Here is a 15,083-nt window from a genome sequence, read left to right as displayed (position 1 = left end):
AATATGTATACTTTTTTTTTATTTATGTAAGTTTTACACAATTATTTCATTTTTTAAACAAAATAAAATCATGTTTTAGTGTTTCCATAGTCTGAGAGCCATAGTTTTTTCAGTTTTTGGGCGATCATCTTGGGTAGGGTATGATTTTTGCGGGATGAGATGACGGTTTGATTGGCACTATTTTGGGGTGCGTGTGACTTTTTGTTCGCTTGCTATTAACCCTTTTTGTGATGTAAGGTGACAAAAAATGGCATTTTTTACACTTTATTTTTATTTTTACGGTATTCACCTAAGGGGTTAGGTCATGTGATATTTTTATAGAGCAGATTACGGACGCGGCGATACCTAATATGTATACTTTTTTTTATTTATGTAAGTTTTACACAACAATATCATTTTTGAAACAAAAAAAAATAATCATGTTTTAAGGTCTCCATATTCTGATCGCCATAGTTTTTTCAGTTTTTGGGCGATTATCTTAGGTAGGGTCTCATTTTTTGCGGGATGAGATGACGGTTTGATTGGCACTATTTTGGGGTGCATAAAAATGGTTTATTTAGCACAGTTTTTATTTTTTATGGTGTTAATCTGAGGGGTTAGGTCATGTGATATGTTTATAGAGCCGGTCGATACGGACGCGGTGATATCTAATATGTCTATTCACCCCCCCCCCCCCCTATTTTTTACCAGTTTTTTTATACTTTATTTGGGGAAAATTACGTTTTTGTTTATTTTTACTTGAAACTTTTTTTGGGGGGGGGGAAACTTTATTTTTTCAACTTTTTTTTCACATTTTTTGTCTCACTTTGGAACTTCAACTTTTGGGGGTCTAATCCTTTGCAATGCATTGCATTCCAATACTTCTGTATTGGAATGCATTGGATGTATGAGTAATACTGTGTGTATTACTCATACAACTTCCGGCCTGTGAGATCCAGGGGGCTGGATCTCACAGGCTCGTCACAGGAAGGCACCGCCGATGACTCAGGAAGGCATCGCGCGGCCTTCCATGCAATCGGGTCCCCCTTACAGCCCCACGGGGACCCGATGGCACCGCCGCACCATAAAAAGCAGCAAACCACAGGTCTGAATTGACCTGCGGTTTACGGCGATCACCGACACGGGGGGGTCACTGGACCCCCCCCCCCGCGCATTGACTCAAGGTGCCTGCTCAATGATTTGAGCAGGCACCTTGTTTCGATCACCACCCGCCGGTGATCGGAAATACACATGACGTACCGGTACCAGATTAAATGCTATAACAATCAATACGAATAATAAAGAACCTTTCACTTTAAATGCAATACTTACAAATGCAGAAATAAATGACTTTCACTTTAAATGCAATAGCAATAGATGCAGGCAATAAATGACTTTCACTTTAGATACTTTAGAGTCCGTGTAATACAAACTGTACTTTGTTTCACTTTATTCCTAAACACAAAAATGTCTCATGCCAAAGCCTATATGCAATGATAATAATAAAGGAAAGCTCTAAACTTATTCTGTAGAGCAGGATACTGTGATCTGTAGGTTGCTGGAACAAATGTCAGTCTTATAGGAGACTTGTCTTTTCTTGATGTGATACAATATTCTATGCTGATTTGCGATGCACCGTGCTGACTTGTGATGACCTGTGCTGACTTGCGATAATTTGTGCTTAGATACACAGTCTTGCGATGCGCTGGCTTGAAAGCGCTGACTTGTGAAGCTGGCTTGGATACGCTGCTGCAGGCTTTGGGCCTAGTGGCAGGAACTAGCTGGCTGCAGTTCGTTGATAGCGGTGCGGGCACTCTAGCTCTGGACTTTGGCCTCCCACCATGCATCTATTTCTCTCTCTAGGGATCGCAGGAGGGTTTGCACTCTTTCTCTGACTATTTTGTCTTTGCCGTTCTGCCACTTTAAGAGTCGGCTGCAGTTTGACTAATGCACACATTCTATGGCCTCTATGGTAGCTCCGCTGAGGTGTCTTTGCTTGCTCACTCAGGGATCAGTTGCTGCGCTCCGTTGTTCTAATGCGCTCTTTTTTGTGCAAGTTGAGGAGAGCTATTGCTTCGCGCTCTCAGGGTAATAGTTCCACTGTGGCAGGCGCAGCACTATGAAGTGCCTTTTGCGCTGTGGCATTAGAAGAATTTTGGCATCTCTGACTTTTAGTCTAACCAGACTGTCTATTACTCTGTAATTCCTCTAGCGCTGTTCTATGGAAACAGTAGGTTTAAAGAGCACACCAAATGCTTGAAATAACTTCTTTATTAACTTCAACTTTTCTTGCAGATAGTCCATGTACATAACACATGTTGAAAAGATATCACAAAATGGCAGTATGCATAAGATGGTTCAACTGTTCAATCCTGTCATTCAACATAAAATGGTGGATATATTTCTCTCTTGAGTATCTGTACTCTCACTTTAAGTTATTTAAGCACTCTATGATCTCTCTGAGAGGTATATCTGAGGTCTAACTAATAGTTCACTTGCTGAATTTGGTCGCAATTTGCAATATGCAGTTAGCAGTAACTATTTGCAGATTGGTTGAGTATGATCTGGTATGGTTGCATGCAATTTGGATTGCAATATGGAATTTGAATTTGGATTGTGAACTTTGTAGTTTGCAATTGGTGGAACTGTAAGTAAACACACATATAACTGGTTTAGTCTACAGTTCTAATCACTATATTAACAGTAGGAACATTATATAACTTTTACATTCTATTATGGCCTCTCTGCTTCCATAAAACACAGCTCTTAGGGTACTAGCGGCAGGACGCATCCGACAGGCTGTTCACCCTGTCGGATCCGTCCTACCGCTATTTCGCCGTGCCGCCGCTCCGTCCCCATTGAGTATAATGAGGACGGGGGCAGAGCTCCGGCGCAGCACGGCGAGAGGCCGTTGGACTAAAAAGTCGGATATGTCATAGTTTTAGTCCGGCGGCCTTTCGCCGTGCACTGCCGTGCTGCGCCGGAGCTCCGCCCTGTCCCCATTATAGTCAATAGGGACGGAGCGGCGGTCCGGCGAAATAGTGGTAGGACGGATCCGACAGGGTGAACAGCCTGTCGGATCCATCCTGCCGCTAGTGTGAAAGTACCCTTAGTGGAGTGAATGTCTGCTCTCCTCTGGTGTAATGATTCTAGCAGCTCCTGATAGGGGAATTTCCCACACAGGCTGCGTGTGAGGCTGGCTGTGATTGGTCAAGTCTCCTGCCCAGCAACAACAGTTTAACTATTCTTTCTGTTGTTTCTGCTGTGTCATTGAGCTTACCTTACATTTATATAATGAATCTTAAAGGCATATTATCTTTTCTGCTTCTGTGAACACAATATATAACAGTTATATGACATCCAAACATGAAGTTACTGTAAATAACTCTGCTTTTGTCTTTAACACATAGACATAGGAACTGTATTAAGGTTATTGGCAGGTCTAGCTGTATAAACATATAACCTATGTTAGCAACCTAGGACAGGTCTTAGCTGGCCAGCTACAAGAAGCGGTGGTAGTTCTGTGGGTTCTCGGAAAGTGAATCTTTTACCATCTATGGACAAAGTGAGACCAAACGAGAACAGCCATCTATAAGGAATTCTTCTATCAAGTAGCAGATTTGTCAATGGTTTGAGAGTCCTTATTTTGTTGAGAGTACTGTGAGCTAGATCCTGAAAAAGATATATATATATCACTGCCTTCAAAAGAGATAGCTCTACTGTCCCTTGCACATTGTACAAGTACTACAGTCAACTACAGATGATGTCACACGGGGGTTTAGTAGGTTTAGGCCTCGCGCGTAGAGACCTATGAGCTATTTCTATAATGATTTGTTCCGGATAGTCGTCCCCAGTAGAGACATGAAGAGGTTTTTCACAGTAACCAATATTTATTCTGGTGGGATTGTTTCGGGTAGGCCTCGAATTCTCAAGTTGTTTCTGCGGCCTCTGTTTTCTTGGTCTTCTAAGTGATCAAATGCAACATAGAGGTATTTATGTGTGCTCACAAATACAATTTTCCAAAGTGTCCACTCTCGCCCAACTTGCCTCATATCTTGTTTAACCGCCTCCGGACCGCCTAACGCAGGATTGCGTTCCGGAGGCGGCAGCTGCAGGCAGAGTCACGCATATATGCGTCATCTCGCGAGACGCGATATTTCCTGTGAATGCGCGCACACATGCGCGCGTGTTCACAGGATCGGAAGGTGAGCGAGTGGATCTACAGCCTGCCAGCGGCGACCGTTCGCTGGCAGGCTGTAGATGCGATTTTTTTAACCCCTAACAGGTATATTAGACGCTGTTTTGATAACAGCGTCTAATATACCTGCTACCTGGTCCTCTGGTGGTCCCTTTTGCTTGGATCGACCACCAGAGGACACAGGCAGCTCAGTAATAAGTAGCACCAAACACCACTACACTACACCCCCCCTGTCACTTATTAACCCCTTATTAACCCCTGATCACCCCATATAGACTCCCTGATCACCCCCCTGTCATTGATCACCCCCCTGTAAGGCTCCATTCAGACGTCCGTATGTTTTTTACGGATCCACGGATACATGGATCGGATCCGCAAAACACATACGGACGTCTGAATGGAGCCTTACAGGGGGGTGATCAATGACAGGGGGGTGATCACCCCATATAGACTCCCTGATCACCCCCTGTCATTGATCACCCCCCTGTAAGGCTCCATTCAGATGTCCATATGTTTTTTACGTATCCACGGATACATGGATAGGATCCGCAAAACACATACGGACGTCTGAATGGAGCCTTACAGGGGGGTGATCACCCCATATAGACTCCCTGATCACCCCCCTGTCATTGATCACCCCCTTGTAAGGCTGGCTTCATTCAGAGGTCCGTATGTGTTTTGCGGATCCACGGATCGGATCCGCAAAACACATACGGACGTCTGAATGGAGCCTTACAGGGGGGTGATCAATGACAGGGGGGTGATCACCCCATATAGACTCCCTGATCACCCCCCTGTCATTGATCACCCCCCTGTCATTGATCACCCCCCTGTAAGGCTCCATTCAGACGTCCATATGTTTTTTACGGATCCACGGATACATGGATCGGATCCGCAAAACACATACGGATGTCTCAATGAATGGAGCCTTACAGGGGGGTGATCAATGACAGGGGGGTGATCACCCCATATAGACTCCCTGACACCCCCCTGTCATTGATCACCCCCCTGTCATTGATTACCCCCCTGTAAGGCTCCATTCAGACGTCCGTATGTTTTTTACGGATCCACGGATACATGGATCGGATTCGCAAAACACATACGAACGTCTGAATGGAGCCTTACAGGGGGGTGATCAATGACAGGGGGGTGATCACCCCATATAGACTCCCTGATCACCCCCTTGTCATTGATCACCCCCCTGTAAGGCACCATTCAGACGTCCATATGTTTTTTACGTATCCACGGATACATGGATCGGATCCGCAAAACACATACGGACGTCTGAATGGAGCCTTACAGGGGGGTGATCACCCCATATAGACTCCCTGATCACCCCCCTGTCATTGATCACCCCCTTGTAAGGCTGGCTCCATTCAGAGGTCCGTATGTGTTTTGCGGATTCACGGATCCATGGATTGGATCCGCAAAACACTTACGGACGTCTGAATGGAGCCTTACAGGGGGGTGATCAATAACAGGGGGGTGATCACCCCATATAGACTCCCTGATCACCCCCTGTCATTGATCACCCCGCTGTCATTGATCACCCCCCTGTAAGGCTCCATTCAGACGTCTATATGTTTTTTACGTATCCACGGATACATGGATCAGATCCGCAAAACACATACGGACGTCTGAATGGAGCCTTACAGGGAGGTGATCACCCCATATAGACTCCCTGATCACCCCCCTGTCATTGATCACCCCCTTGTAAGGCTAGCTCCATTCAGAGGTCCGTATGTGTTTTGCGGATCCACGGATCCATGGATCGGATCCGCAAAACACATACGGACGTCTGAATGGAACCTTACAGGGGGGTGATCAATGACAGGGGGGTGATCACCCCATATAGACTCCCTGATCACCCCCCTGTCATTGATCACCCCCCTGTCATTGATCACCCCCCTGTAAGGCTCGATTCAGACGTCCGTATGTGTTTTGCGGATACGTGGATCCACAAAACACGCACCCTGCGGATCCGCATAAAACATACGGACGTCTGAATGGAGCCTTACAAGGGGGTGATCAATGACAGGGTAGTGATCAATGACAGGGGGGTGACATAACATACGGACGTCTGAATGGAGCCTTACAGGGGGGTGATCACCCCATATACACTCCCTGATCACCCCCCTGTCATTGATCACCCCCCTGTAAGGCTCCATTCAGACATTTTTTTGGTTAGCGGAAATTGATTTTTTTTCTTACAAAGTCTCATATTCCACTAACTTGTGTCAAAAAATAAAATCTCACATGAACTCACCATACCCCTCACGGAATCCAAATGCGTAACATTTATATTCCAGACTTCTTCTCACGCTTTAGGGCCCCTAAAATGCCAGGGCAGAATAAATACCCCACATGTGACCCCATTTCGGAAAGAAGACACCCCAAGGTATTCCGTGAGGGGCATATTGAGTCCATGAAAGATTGAAATTTTTGTCCCAAGTTAGCGGAAAGGGAGACTTTGTGAGAAAAAACAAAAAAAAATCAATTTCCGCTAACTTGTGCCACAAAAAAAAATAATTTCTATGAACTCGCCATGCCCCTCATTGAATATCTTGGGGTGTCTTCTTTCCAAAATGGGGTCACATGTGTGGTATTTATACTGCCTTGGCATTTTAGGGGCCCTAAAGCGTGAGAAGAAGTCTGGGATCCAAATGTCTAAAAATGCCCTCCTAAAAGGAATTTGGGCCCCTTTGCGCATCTAGGCTGCAAAAAAGTGTCACATGTGTGGTATCTCCGTACTCAGGAGAAGTTGGGCAATGTGTTTTGGGGTGTCATTTTACATATACCCATGCTGGGTGAAATAAAGATCTTGGTCAAATGCCAACTTTGTATAAAAGCATGGGTATATGTAAAATGACACCCCAAAACACATTGCCCAACTTCTCCTGAGTACGGCGATACCAGATGTGTGACACTTTTTTGCAGCCTAGGTGGGCAAAGGGGCCCACATTCTAAAGAGCACCTTTAGGATTTCACAGGTCATTTTTTACACATTTTGATTTCAAACTACTTCCCACACATTAGGGCCCCTAAATTGCCAGGGCAGTATAACTACCCCACAAGTGACCCCATTTTGGAAAGAAGACACCCTAAGGTATTTCGTGATGCGCATAGTGAGTTCATGGAAGTTTTTATTTTTTGTCACAAGTTAGTGGAATATGAGACTTTGTAATGAAAAAAATAAATTAATTTGTGACAAAAAATAAAAAGTTCTATGAACTCAGCGAATACCTTAGGGTGTCTACTTTCCGAAATGAGGTCATTTGTGGGGTTTTCCTACTGTCTGGGCATTGTAGAACCTCAGGAAACATGACAGGTGCTCAGAAAGTCAGAGCTGCTTCAAAAAGCGGAAATTCACATTTTTGTACCATAGTCTGTAAATGCTATAGCTTTTACCCAAACCATTTTTTTTACCCAAACATTTTTTTTTTTATCAAAGACATGTAAAACAATAAATTTTGAGAAAAATTTATATATGGATGTCGTTTTTTAAAAAAAAAATTACAACTGAAAGTGAAAAATGTCATTTTTTTGCAAAAAAATCAGTAAATTTCGATTAATAACAAAAAAAGTAAAAATGTCAGCAGCAATGAAATACCACCAAATAAAAAAGCTCTATTAGTGAGAAGAAAAGGAGGTAAAATTCATTTGGGTGGTAAGTTGTATGACCGAGCAATAAACCGTGAAAGTAGTGTAGTGCAGAAGTGTAAAAAGTGGCCTGGTCATTAAGGGTGTTTAAGCTAGGGGAGCTGAGGCGGTTAATGTCACTGAGATCTTTGGCTAGGGGTTTTAGGAGTTGGCCAGAGCTTTTTGCAAAAATGCACGAGAAATAGGCAAGGCAGAAGTTGTGGAGGTGTCATCCGTGTCGCTATGTTCCACCTCAGAGTCTGCACGGGGCGCTGTACTTCCTGGGAGCATGACATTTTGCTAGCGGAAGTAGGCGCCGCTCCTGGATTTTTTTTTATTAACTTCTCGATGTCTCCTTTAACAGGGGTGGATCTTTGGAGTTGACCACCCTCTCTAATCACATCTTTTCCATCCTTGACCATCATGTCAATTAGTGTTGGTGGTTGATAGCTAGTTGGTTTGGGGTAAAAAGCTAAGGTCACATGGGTATTTGAATACAAAAATATCAGATTTGTGAAGCACTAAGGTGTTAAAAAAAATAATAAAAGGTGTTCTGGCTGCTTTCATTAAAGGGGTTGTCCGAGTTATGAAAAAAAAATATATAGCACTGAAAATCTGATGGGCAGCAATATATAACTAAGCTAAGCAAGTTTTATGCAAAAAAAAAAAATATATATTTCCTCATTTCCCTGGTTCTTTTCTGGCCCTTTGTTTACATGCAATAAAAACAATCTCTGCTCCTCCCCCTGCACTGCTAAGGGAGTGACTACAAGTGCTGCCCTGAGTGACATGTCTGCCTGCTGGGAGACTCTGCAGCATGTTGTATGTGTATGTCACTACCAGAGCTTTGGGACGTTCTCACAGCTCTGTTTCTCCACCCCTGTGATGATGTCACTACTAGAGCTGGGAGGCGTTCTCACTACTCTGTTTACTTCTGGTTTCTTTCACCACAGCTGTCCTTCATGTGTTTGATTTCCTTCTCTTTATATCACCCCTCCTCCTATGATAGGATGTGGATTATAGTTCTCACTTCAGTTGTGGCTCTTGCTTTGGTTTCTTCACTTGTAGCTATCAGTCCACTGGACCTGTGTTCTGCTGCAGCTAGCACTCCGGATTTTGCCAGCCTGTCCTTGGATCCGTCTTCTCTGCGGCTACAACACCTTCAGCTAAGTCTGCAGACATTGTTGTATTCCTGTTTGTTTTCTGACTGGATCTGAGGTGGCCACGGTTCCCTCCATATACTGAGTAGGGCACTGGTGGCCGTGCCCCTTCCACTATTGTAGGGGTTACAGTGGTCATTAGTCTTAGGCACGTGGGCATGCCTCGTTCCGCCTTTTGGATCCGGGCATGTGCTTTAGCAGAATAGGGAAAGCGTTGAGGGTCGGACAGGGGTCACCCTTTATCCTCCCTAGTTCTGGGTCCAGTCAGTTGCTCTGTACTGTGAATTACTATCGTTGCTCACATACACCCGTGACATTATAATCCACCAAAACCGTCCTTTTTTGACATGGATCCGCTTTCTGACCTGGTTGACCGCATGCAGGGTCTTTCTTTGGAAGTAGCGGATCTCCGTCAATCTATGACCCAGCTTCAAGCATTGGGCCCTGCTCCGGCTCATGGAGTCTGTTGCGAGCAAAAAGTCTCACTTCCGGAGACGTTCTCCGGGGGCAGTGAGAATTTTGTTCGTTTCAGAGAGGCATGCAAACTCCATTTTTGCTTGTGTCCTCACTCTTCTGGTAATCAAGAGCAGAGGGTGAGGATTGTCATCTCCCTGCTCAGGGGTAATGCTCAGACTTGGGCTTTTTCGCTGCCATCAGGGGATCCCTCCCTTCGATCCGTGGAGGGATTTTTTGTGGCCCTGGGGCAGATTTATGATGACCCGGATCGTGTTGCTCTGGCCGAATCTAACCTACGTGTTTTATGCCAGAACAAACGGTCTGCGGAGCTTTATTGTTCTGAATTTCGGAGATGGGCAGCTGATTCGGGTTGGAATGATGCTGCACTCCGGAGTCAGTTCTGTCATGGTCTCTCGGAGAGATTAAAAGATGCGTTTGCTTTCCATGAGAGACCAACGTCCTTAGAGTCTGCCATGTCATTGGCGGTACGCCTTGACAGGCGTCTAAGAGAAAGAAACGAGACCTCTCTGTCCAGCCATTGTCAGTCTAGGGGCAGTGGTGCGGACTCATTCAGTGTGCAGGGGCCTCATCCTGTCTCGCTCCCCTCTGAGGAGGAGCCCATGCAGCTAGCTCGACTTGCCCCTGATAAAAGAGGATTTAGTCCTCAGAGTATGGTATGTTTTTGTTGTGGGGGCATAGGTCATTTGGCTAATGTTTGTCCGTCTAGGAGATTCTTGAACCGTACTAAGAGCGATAATAAGAGAAAAATCTCAAAAGGTAAATCATCAAGTTCTGCTTCATCTGCTACTTTGGGCAAAGTTGATGTAGGATTTGATGCTTTTCCTCTGACCTGCAGTTCCCGTTTTCTCCTGTCTGCCAGGGTGGCGCTAGAAAGCAAAGTCATTTCTTGCGAGATTTTTGTCGATAGTGGAGCGGCCGTCAATCTTATTGACACTCAATTTGTAGCCATGCATGGTTTTCAGGTTTGCACATTAGATAAAGATATACCTGTTTTTGCTATTGACTCTGCTCCACTCTCACAGAGATCTCTGAAGGGCATTGTTCACAATATCCGGCTAGCTGTAGGTGACACTCATGTGGAGGATATATCTTGTTTTGTCCTTAACGGATTGCCGTCTCCTCTAGTTTTGGGGTTACCCTGGCTCACTAGACATAACCCCACTATTGATTGGCAAGGAAGGCAAATAAATGAGTGGAGTGATTTTTGTAGAGAGAATTGTCTCACAGCGACTTTTGCAGAGGTGTCTACTAAAACGGTGCCATCATTTCTCTCTGATTTCTCGGACGTGTTTTCCGAGAGTGGTGTTCAGGAGCTACCTCCTCACCGGGAGTTTGACTGTCCCATTAACCTCATTCCCGGCGCCAAGCTGCCAAAAGCACGCCTCTACAATCTCTCACAACCGGAAAGAATCGCAATGCGAACTTACATCTCCGAGAGTCTCGAAAAGGGGCATATTCGTCCCTCAAAGTCACCTGTGGCCGCGGGTTTTTTTTTTGTTAAAAAGAAAGATGGCTCTCTGAGACCTTGCCTAGATTTTAGGGAGCTGAACCGTATCACGAGTTGCGATCCCTATCCCCTTCCTCTGATCCCGGACCTCTTCAATCAAATTGTTGGGGCCAAGGTGTTTTCCAAATTGGATTTGAGAGGCGCGTACAACCTGGTCAGGGTCAGAGAGGGGGATGAATGGAAAACGGCCTTTAATACCCCTGACGGGCATTTCGAGAATCTCGTTATGCCTTTCGGCCTGATGAATGCTCCGGCCGTCTTTCAGCATTTTGTTAATAGTATTTTCTATCATTTAATGGGGAAATTCGTATTGGTATATCTTGATGATATTTAGATTTTTTCCCCTGATGTTCAGACCCATCAGGATCATCTTTTTCAGGTTTTCAGGCGTATGAATCCGAGACAGGCCAGATGGTCTCTGTTCTTCTCCAGATTCAATTTTGTTGTTACATTCCGACCTGGGATAAAAAATGTGAAGGCTGATGCTCTCTCTCGCTGTTTTCCGGGAGGAGGAAACTCCGAGGACCCGGGTCCCATTTTGGCGGAGGGGGTAGTTGTTTCTGCTCTATATTCCGATTTGGAGGCCGAGGTCCAGGCTGCCCAGACTGAGACACCTGCCCGTTGTCCTTCTGGGAAGTTGTTCGTGCCTCCTGAGCTACGTCACAAACTCTTTAAGGAGCATCATGATACGGTTCTTGCTGGTCACCCCGGGAGTAGAGCCACGGTGGATCTCATTGCTCGGAGATTTTGGTGGCCGGCTCTTCGTAAGTCGGTGGAGGGTTTTGTGGCTGCTTGTGAGACGTGCTCTCGCGCTAAGGTCCCTCGTTCACGGCCTTCAGGTTCCCTTCTCCCGTTACCCATTCCTTCCCGTCCTTGGACACACCTGTCCATGGACTTTATCACGGATCTTCCTCGTTCCTCGGGGAAGTCGGTGATCCTGGTGGTGGTGGACCGTTTTAGCAAGATGGCTCATTTCGTACCTTTCCCTGGTTTACCCAATGCTAAAACGTTGGCGCAAGCTTTTGTCGACCATATTGTTAAATTGCACGGCATTCCCTCTGATATTGTTTCCGATAGAGGCACGCAGTTTGTGTCCAGGTTCTGGAAGGCTTTCTGTTCTCGTCTGGGGGTTCGGCTGTCCTTCTCTTCTGCTTTTCATCCGCAGTCGAATGGTCAGACTGAGCGCCTTAATCAGAATCTGGAGACATATTTGCGCTGTTTTGTTTCAGAGAACCAGGAGGATTGGTGTTCATTTCTCCCTCTTGCTGAGTTTGCTCTGAACAACCGTCGTCAGGAATCTTCTGGTGAGTCACCATTCTTTGGTGCATATGGGTTCCATCCGCAGTTTGGTACATTCTCGGGAGGGGCTCTTTCTGGTTTACCTGAGGAGGAGAGATTTTCCTCGTCTTTGTCTACCATTTGGCAAAAGATTAAGAGTAATCTTAAAAAGATGAGTGAGAGGTATAAGCGTGTGGCTGATAAGAGACGTGTGCCTGGTCCGGACCTGAATGTGGGTGATCTGGTGTGGTTGTCTACTAGAAACATTAAGTTGAAGGTTCCCTCCTGGAAATTGGGTCCCAAGTTTATTGGGCCTTATAAAATCTTGTCAGTCATCAATCCTGTTGCCTTCCGTCTTGATCTTCCACGGGTTTGGAAGATACATAATGTATTTCACAGATCTCTCTTAAAACCATATGTCCAGCCCACGGTACCCTCCTCTTTGCCTCCTCCTCCGATTTTGGTTGATGGCAATCTGGAGTTTGAGGTTTCCAGAATTGTGGACTCTCGCATGGTCCGCGGTTCTCTTCAGTACCTCGTTCATTGGAAGGGTTATGGTCCTGAGGAGAGGATGTGGGTTCCGGTGTCGGACATTAAAGCCACTCGCCTCATCAGGGCATTTCATAGGGCTCATCCTGAGAAGGTGGGTCCTGGGTGTCCGGAGTCCACCCGTAGAGGGGGGGGGTACTGTCACTACCAGAGCTTTGGGACGTTCTCACAGCTCTGTTTCTCCACCCCTGTGATGATGTCACTACTAGAGCTGGGAGGCGTTCTCACTACTCTGTTTACTTCTGGTTTCTTTCACCACAGCTGTCCTTCATGTGTTTGATTTCCTTCTCTTTATATCACCCCTCCTCCTATGATAGGATGTGGATTATAGTTCTCACTTCAGTTGTGGCTCTTGCTTTGGTTTCTTCACTTGTAGCTATCAGTCCACTGGACCTGTGTTCTGCTGCAGCTAGCACTCCGGATTTTGCCAGCCTGTCCTTGGATCCATCTTCTCTGCGGCTACAACACCTTCAGCTAAGTCTGCAGACATTGTTGTATTCCTGTTTGTTTTCTGACTGGATCTGAGGTGGCCACGGTTCCCTCCATATACTGAGTAGGGCACTGGTGGCCGTGCCCCTTCCACTATTGTAGGGGTTACAGTGGTCATTAGTCTTAGGCACGTGGGCATGCCTCGTTCCGCCTTTTGGATCCGGGCATGTGCTTTAGCAGAATAGGGAAAGCGTTGAGGGTCGGACAGGGGTCACCCTTTATCCTCCCTAGTTCTGGGTCCAGTCAGTTGCTCTGTACTGTGAATTACTATCGTTGCTCACATACACCCGTGACAGTGTAGGACTACAAGTACCAGCTGTATAATGACACTGCTAAGGGAGTGGATACAAGAGCTACCCTGAGGGACATGTCTGCCTGCTGGGAGACTCTGCAGCATGTTGTATGTGTAGGACTACAGGTCCCAGCTGTATAATGACACTGCTAAGGGAGTGAATACAAGAGCTGCCCTAAGTAACATGTCTGCCTGCTGGGAGACTCTGCAGCATGTTGTATGTGTAGGACTACAAGTCCCAGCTGTATAATGACACTGCTAATACACACAGAATCTTCCCCCTACCTTCTTGTGCAATGCTCTCTCTAGTCCTTCGGCTCCTGTGCCCAGAATTGTCACTGCTGCAGATACCCAGTGTGTGCAGCTGAAGGGGTTAAGAATCCTAGGAGAGAGAGCAGACGGCAGTAAAGGGGGGCGTGGCCAGCACAGTGACGTCTTGTTTACAGAAACAGAAACAACGTTTATCAGAGCAGGGAGAGAAGCACAGGTCATGTGACCCTCAGTGAAATCTGAGAAACCAGCCACTGGAGATAAAGTGACTTAATTGGAAAGCAGATATATTTGCCCAGTTAGGAACATAGAAAGAACAAAAAAAATAGCTCGGACAACCCCTTTAAGGTTTTTGAAGTAAAATGAGATAGATGGCCACTAGATGGAAGTGTGGATCTATAGCCCGAGGGAGATGGTGTTTTGTGAAGACCTCTAGCAATGCTTGGGATCCCAGAGTCTCTACTGGACTGTCACCCTGCTGTGTCTTAAATCTTGTGGCTTTCACTTGCCACCTGCTGAGGTTTCTTTGCAATCAATAGGGTGAGTGAAGGAAGAGAGGGGAGTGCTGGAGTCCCCTTGTAACTGAATGTGCACTGGCGCTAAATGACACTCATTCCCCAACACCTAGGAACCCACGCACCCCAACTGTGCTGGAAGCACCTGTTTTCCAGCCGAGGTACAGTGTCAATGTATAAATGCACTTGAGGCGGGCCTCGGCTGGTCAGTAGATCAGGGGGTAGGCCGCTAGGCGCTTGTAGAAGACGGCGCTATCAGGCCTGGAGAGAACATCCCCTTCAAGATGGCAGAGGCGCCTGGGAAGCAGAGGCCGCAGGGTTTGTCTCCAAGATGGCGGTAGGAGCAGGCCTCAGATTGCTGGCCCTGGGTCTCGGTTCTCAGGAGGCAGGATAGGAGCTGTGAAAGAGGGTGCCCAAACGTAGAGGATAGGGCCCCAGGCCAAATCTTGGTGCTGGTGAGAGGGATTGCGGGGTTAAAAGGTGGATTGTGGTCCTTCACTCCCCGAGCTCACAAACCATGCATAGGCCACTCTGCTCGGCTAGGCCACGCCCCGTCACAACACTTCGGGGCCATTACCACTCCCATCCTCTGCAACGCCTCCTCCAGGGCTCCCTGCAATAGCACCTAACTGATCCATCTGAACAGTTTCATTTCACTTTAACCCCTTCCAAAAATTTTATTACAGTAGTTTATGTTTCATGGGTTGCCATTATATTTTTCTGACTAGCA

This window comes from Bufo bufo, chromosome 2 (assembly GCF_905171765.1).
Source record: "Bufo bufo chromosome 2, aBufBuf1.1, whole genome shotgun sequence".
Lineage (NCBI taxonomy): Eukaryota > Metazoa > Chordata > Amphibia > Anura > Bufonidae > Bufo > Bufo bufo.
Note: the sequence above shows the minus strand (reverse complement) of the source record.